The sequence below is a fragment of the Macrobrachium rosenbergii genome, chromosome 3, assembly GCF_040412425.1.
Source record: "Macrobrachium rosenbergii isolate ZJJX-2024 chromosome 3, ASM4041242v1, whole genome shotgun sequence".
NCBI classification, from domain to species: Eukaryota; Metazoa; Arthropoda; class Malacostraca; order Decapoda; family Palaemonidae; genus Macrobrachium; species Macrobrachium rosenbergii.
The window spans coordinates 19,427,133-19,433,697 of NC_089743.1; the positions used below are offsets into that span (position 1 = coordinate 19,427,133).

General features: G+C 32.4%; 1 long non-coding RNA gene across 1 annotated transcript in view; it reads right to left on the bottom strand.

Annotated features, from left to right (window-relative positions):
- Window positions 1–255: 255 nt before the first annotated feature.
- Window positions 256–6,565, bottom strand: part of LOC136853016 (uncharacterized) — a 216,315-nt gene continuing 210,005 nt past the window's right edge. Inside the window, exon 4 of the long non-coding RNA XR_010857301.1 lies at window positions 256–771. This is a non-coding gene — a long non-coding RNA (uncharacterized lncRNA). The remainder of the gene's footprint in view (window positions 772–6,565) is intronic.

The window sequence follows — 6,565 nt, forward strand, 5'->3', positions numbered from 1 at the left end:
TATATATATATATACATGTATGTATGTATGTATATATATATATATATATATATATATATATATATACATATATATATATATATATATATATATATATATATATATATATATATATCACAATTGATATTTCCTAGTCTCCTTATATCTGTACAGACCAGGCTTATCTATCCTGCAACTAATAATATTCATCACTGTTGTTGGGGTAATAACTGTAAGACCATGGGGCATCATTTTCAAAATTTTACTAAACTTCGACTTCTTCCTGTATATTTGCCGTGTTATTAAAACAGAACTTGTACTCGCAGGTTTACCAATAGTAAATCACTTTCAGAGCCCTAGCTGGTTTTTCAATCCCCCTTCACTAATGTTGCTAGTTTTCAAGGGTTCTGTAAGCTTCACATTACCCTTTAACTGCAAAAATCTTTGACACAACTTTGTGTAAATATAAGGTCATACAATTCTAAATAATTCTATTTAAAGGAGGGAATCTCTCCAGTAAAAAATAAAGAAAATGTCGTTGCATTAATATGATGCCTTTGCAACAAATACAGCGAAGTCACTGTTGAGAGGAAAGATTACTATAAAAACCAAAACGTATCTAAAAACTGTAGAAACCTCATTCGAGCAGAATAAATGTGTTTCTTGGAACCCTCGGTATTTTTGAAGAAGGCAATGTAAAGTATTTGGTTCCTGGAATATACCGTCTTAAGAAGATGCCGGCCAGTATGGTTCATTCTTGAAAGATCACTTTTTCTTGTGATATAGAAGGCTCTGAAAAGAAGAAAGGATATACGGGAAAACTGGATGATAAAAAATAAATCTTAATGATATAGATAAAAATACTGTGAATCCTTTAAAGAAAAGAGAAATATCCTGGCAAACCTGTTAACGAAAAACTTACGATACAGTGCAGTATAACGGCAATCACGTTAAAAAAACAACTGTCGCCCACGGCGAAAAGAACTACAAAACATAAGTCAGCAAACAACAACAACTTGCGTAATATGGCTAGAGCACTTTCCTATAGAATAAAACAGACATAGTGCGGTGACAGTAGGGGCATTTGAATCTGGAGAATACGTCTGACTCCAAAGCCTTGCATTGCATCAATAATCGTTAATATATATGGCAACGGAAAGGGTCAGGAAACCGTGCAGTATAACAAGCAATGTGAAGCCATTCATTTTGCTTGGAGGGCGTGTGTGTAAGGTGCCACATACGAGGAATATTATATTGAAAATTAATCTACGCCCCAACAGACATTTCTTGGCAGTAAACGAAGACGAACGAACCTGTAGATGATGATGAGAATTGACTATTCGCTGGGTGTTTCCAGAAATAGAAACAGTGAATGCGCCAAGTGGTATAGGAGTCTCTGTTCATATAGCTTGAGTTATAATTCCACTCCCACAAGGGATGCGCTTTGTGGATACCATGCGACTGTTACGTGGGGAAGCCATAATAAATGGCGATGGAAATGTGCGGCCAGTAAATGCAGCTGGGGAGAAGGTCCACATCTCTTGTTAATGAACGAAATGATAGGGTTAAAACAATCAATATTTTGTAATCATCGCTATTTGAAGATCATAATTACTGTAAGTTTTCTGGTTTATGGGAAAATGATTTCTCTGCTGTGCAATGAATGCCCGCTTGAAGAATTATGCATCAATAATTATAAAACATTCCGTATGATCTACGACAATATTGCAACAGCGTCATCTTGCGGGCACCGAAGATAGTTTCTCCCATAATGCTTGCTGTCAAAGTTTTGCATATGGAACACCATACATGTCTTAATAAAAATCGAGAAGGGTGAAAACTAAGGAAGATTTACTCATGTAATTGTCAGTCACAATTAATAACTACATTTTAGGAATAAAACAGTTATGTTTTAACTGTTGGTATGAATCTTAATTAAGCTAATCATTCTATCGATGGTTGGTGGGAACCGATTTTCCGTTAGTTTCAAGAATACTAAAGTTATGGGTTTTGTCAGCAGACGTTAATACTCAATGAGTAATGAAAATTTACTTAGCACAATACTGCATTTTCGTAGTGAGATATATCGCGTTAATTGCAGCGCCAAAAATTTTAGCTCTTTGTCGTATCTTTCGTTATCATTTGTTGAAGTGAAAATCTGTCTACAAATCAAGTACGGTCTTAATAAATTTTGTCACTTTAAGGACAGAAAAATCGAAAATCTGTATTTGTTATTATTCATACTGTACACTTATTCTCTTGAAATTTCAGCTACCATCTACCAACGAAGAAAAAAAATTTCAGAAATTATTAAAAAAATAAAGAATATGAAGCAAAGAGTGAAACTGCAGTTCCGATTTTTAACAAATAAATCTATGAATATGAAGCAATTTCAAGTAAAACTGCTCTGCCGAAATAATAATCAATTTGTCACTAATAAAGGCTGATTCAAGTATTTAGGGAACAATGGAGAAGGAAGGAAACTTCCTATTTCAAGAGGTCAGTAAAATTAAGAAAATGGTGGTCAATATTCTATTCTAGTCCCGGCTCCTCTACCTCCATTACCATCTTCTCCATTAAAAAATTACATACTAATAACTGTCTGAAAACACCATTACATGGTATGAAGTCCAGGCTCTGTTGTCAACATTACGGCTTAAATGGGCAGTATGTTATGGGTATTTTCGCAATAATCTCTCAGAAAACAAAAAGAGGAATAAAATAGAAGCAAGTCTTAAACCCGAAGAAATGATAGACGCATGAAAAGTAAATCCTTGAATGATCAGTGAAGTTCAACTCCAACGCTGACATAAGATAAAGAATGAGTCGCCAAAAACAGCAATGAGGAGTTTGTTAATTTTCTGATCTTCACGGGGATATTTGCGGTTCAAAACTGCATATAACAGCTTTGAAAAAAAAAAAACTAGCTCAATCATTAACAGACAGCCTTGATCTTTCAAATAACACGTTTGACATTTTTTCTTATATAAATTTTCGAACATATACGTGAAGAATACATTAGAATAATGTTTTTGTGTGTAATGCAAGCCCCGAGAGAGAGGGAGATCTTTGAATAGTGTAGCAATCTTTTCCCGAGAATGTTTCACTTTATTTCACGTTATAACAGATTATACCGAGAAACAAACACGATGAATACTTTCCATCTAATTCGTAATTCAGATAAACGAATATTCTTTCATTTTCTTATCGTTTTTGTTCTATAATCCTCTCATGCGATTTCTGAGAATTCAAGATAAACAATGGCTGTTAGTCTTATTTAATCCCCAAAATGTCAACAATAAATTAAGTGTATTTGCTGTTTTTCTGCCAGCAACGAGAGTAAATCGTTTTAATTAAACACTGTATAATACGCCAGCTTCTTACGGTTTAAACGTTGTCACAGCTAAATCAAATTAAAATCATAATATCCATGAGCAAAAATTAATAACAATTGTTTTTATAAACAGGAAATGTTATAATGCTTAGAAATCCTCTTTGGGATTTTTGTCTGTCTTCATGTGTGATGAAAATGAGGAAAAAAAGGTGAAATTAGTTTTGAGGGAGAGAAAAGAGAATTGACATAAAAAGGGAAAAGATGATGAGGAAGGAAAAGATGATGAGGAAACATAAAGGGAAAATTTACAAAAACAAATTGATCCTCAAGTCCCTGAAAAAAAGACACAAAATCATCCTCGAACGTTTTTCTAGCCTTATTATCTCACAAATCTCAAGTATATTCCGATTGATGCTAGTTCTTAAATAAGTCAGAAAATTAAACTGTCAAATATCAGAGTTCTGTCGAAGTTAGTGACGTTCGTCAGGAAATTTTGAAGATATTTAAAGTAAATTTTAATTATTAAACAATATGATGGCGTAAAATAGCAATGTACTGCCAATAAAAAAGGAATTTTGTCAGACAAAAATTCTGAAACTACGCAACGTTCCGCGCTAAATATAAGGTTGAATTAACAAACATTTTGTGGGCACGATACAGGACTACAATACATTACACAGTACTTTGTCCACAAAAGTTTTTGTAAATAAATGAACAACGTTCTTTGATCAAAATCACCGTTTTCTTCAATGAATATTGTTTCGGAATTAAAGGAAACATCACTTCCTTGAGGAAACGGCGCTTTGCAATTGAGTGACGCTTTACAACAATCAACGTTTAATACAAATCACGCAATGTCATCAAAATGAACAAGTTTCATAATCAAGTAATATTTCTTATGAAAAAGACCGTTTATTTGCAGTAAAACACATTTTAGAACGTGCATGAACCGTGCTACATGTATAAAACATTTTACTGTTTCATTAACGTATGTTGTTTGAAAGGTAGTTTTATGTAGTAAAGAGCCTTGGCACGAGAAATAAACTATAATGTGATTCATGAATGATTTTTTGTTTATAGTAAATAATTTTTTTTAGATTTACAAGTACTCATCGTTAAGAGGAACCTTAAATTATTTATACAATTCGTGATGACCCCAATTTACATTTATGTAAAAGAAGCATAATACCTAACGCTTTCCTGTATTTAATATACACTTCTTCGGGGTACTTTGTACTGCACCCTGAAGGACTGCATATTAAATACACGAAGTAGCTAGGCACTTATTATCCCTTGATCGCTCCATGTATGCACATTTAGTCATTTGATCTGCTGTATGTATGCATGTATGTATGTACGTATATGTATATATATATATATATATATATATATATATATATATATATATATATATATATAATATATATTATTCCTTTGCCTTTGGTGTAGGTACTGGCTCTTTGGCTCTTCAGCACATTTTAGTCATTTGATCCATGTTATTCCAAAGGCATAGTAAATTATATCTGCTGAACTATATAAGGTCGCATGTCATGTATTTATCACTGTATCTAAATAAAAGTTCCAGTAACTGTAACTCCTCTTGGATGTTATGTATATATATATATATATATATATATATATATATATATATATATATATATATATATATATATATATATATATATATATATATATATATATATATATATATATTACAATATTTATTTATTTCATATATATATAATGATTAAAAACTTACAAAAAATCACATTAAAACATCGATGTTCAAAATAAAAACGATTAAACCATAGCAGTAACAAGACTAGAACACTTTAAGCCTTTTGTTTGTAGGTACAAATAACAGACAGTAGACATTTTTCATTTTTTGGCTTGTCCTATTATGGAAAAATCTTTATAATTAATATCAGTTTTGCACATTTACATGATTTCTTATATTTGGTGTCAAGAGAGGTATAAATTAAAATTCACTCCTGTACATTATAATTATCCTTAGGTGCAAGTTATTCCAAAGGCATAGTAAATTATATCTGTGACTTATGTGAAAACTGATATTAATTATAAAAGATTTTTCCATAATAGACAAGCCCAAATTGACCTCAATATAAGGTCTATTATTATAAAGAAACAACCTGTTCAATTGTCAAAGTTTATGTTTCTTCTCTCGTCCTTTCTTGCTCTTCCTGTGTGTTCTTTTTGTTTTAGTCTTGTTACTTTATCACCCTGTTTTTATTTTGTTTTATAATTTATACATCGAAATAAAAGTTTTAATCATTGCCCAGGTTCCATAAATAAACGTATTGTAATAATGGTGCCCTTTCCTTATCAACTGTAACTCCTCTTGGATGTTAGTTATACCTAAAATTACTTATATGAATATATATATATATATATATATATATATATATATATATATATATATATATATATATAATATATATATATAAACACACACACATATATATATATATATAAAGTATAAATTATATATGTGTGTATGCCAAATACTGATTGTAAATTAGCATGTTAGATTCAACCTAATATACTCTAAGATTCACTTGCTCAAGAGTAATAAAAAAAAAACTTCTCCCTTTCAGTCATCAAGATTTCTTCCCCAGCAGAGTGTCGCAGTGACAAGACGGTCCAATAAACAACATCAAACTGACCAGTGGTATTAGCAGGGCAAGATCCTGGCCATCCAAAAAAATCTTTATGGTGAAAAAAGAGCGTCTTCATGCAAAGGATCCTCCATCATTTTATGGTGCAAACGTCGCCTTTCAGGCAGATTATTCACACTCCATGACCTGAAATGACCACCTGAACTGCAGCAGACTAAATCCACCCTAAACAGATGGCATAAAAAAGGTTGCACACCAGGCGTAAAATGGCTTGCACGACAAGAAACCCAAGTGCGGAGTTACAAGTCGCCTTACTGATATAGACTTCTCTCGACTTTACCAACATTCAGACCGGTTATCATATGGTGACAGTGTCCTGCTTGTAATTGTGCAGTAAAATTACCTTTTCTCGCTGCACTGCATTCGAGGAGAAGCCTGATATTATCTTCTACCCACATAAAACTCTAATGAATGCCCGTGACATATCGCAGCTCCTTGTGAGAATAGGCTGAACAACGGATCCCTGCCCTCACATCATCTGTCTACATACTGAATTAAGTAGCAGATTTTCTGTTCCTTGGGGGTTGGAGAATGCAGTATTAAGAATCAAAGGATA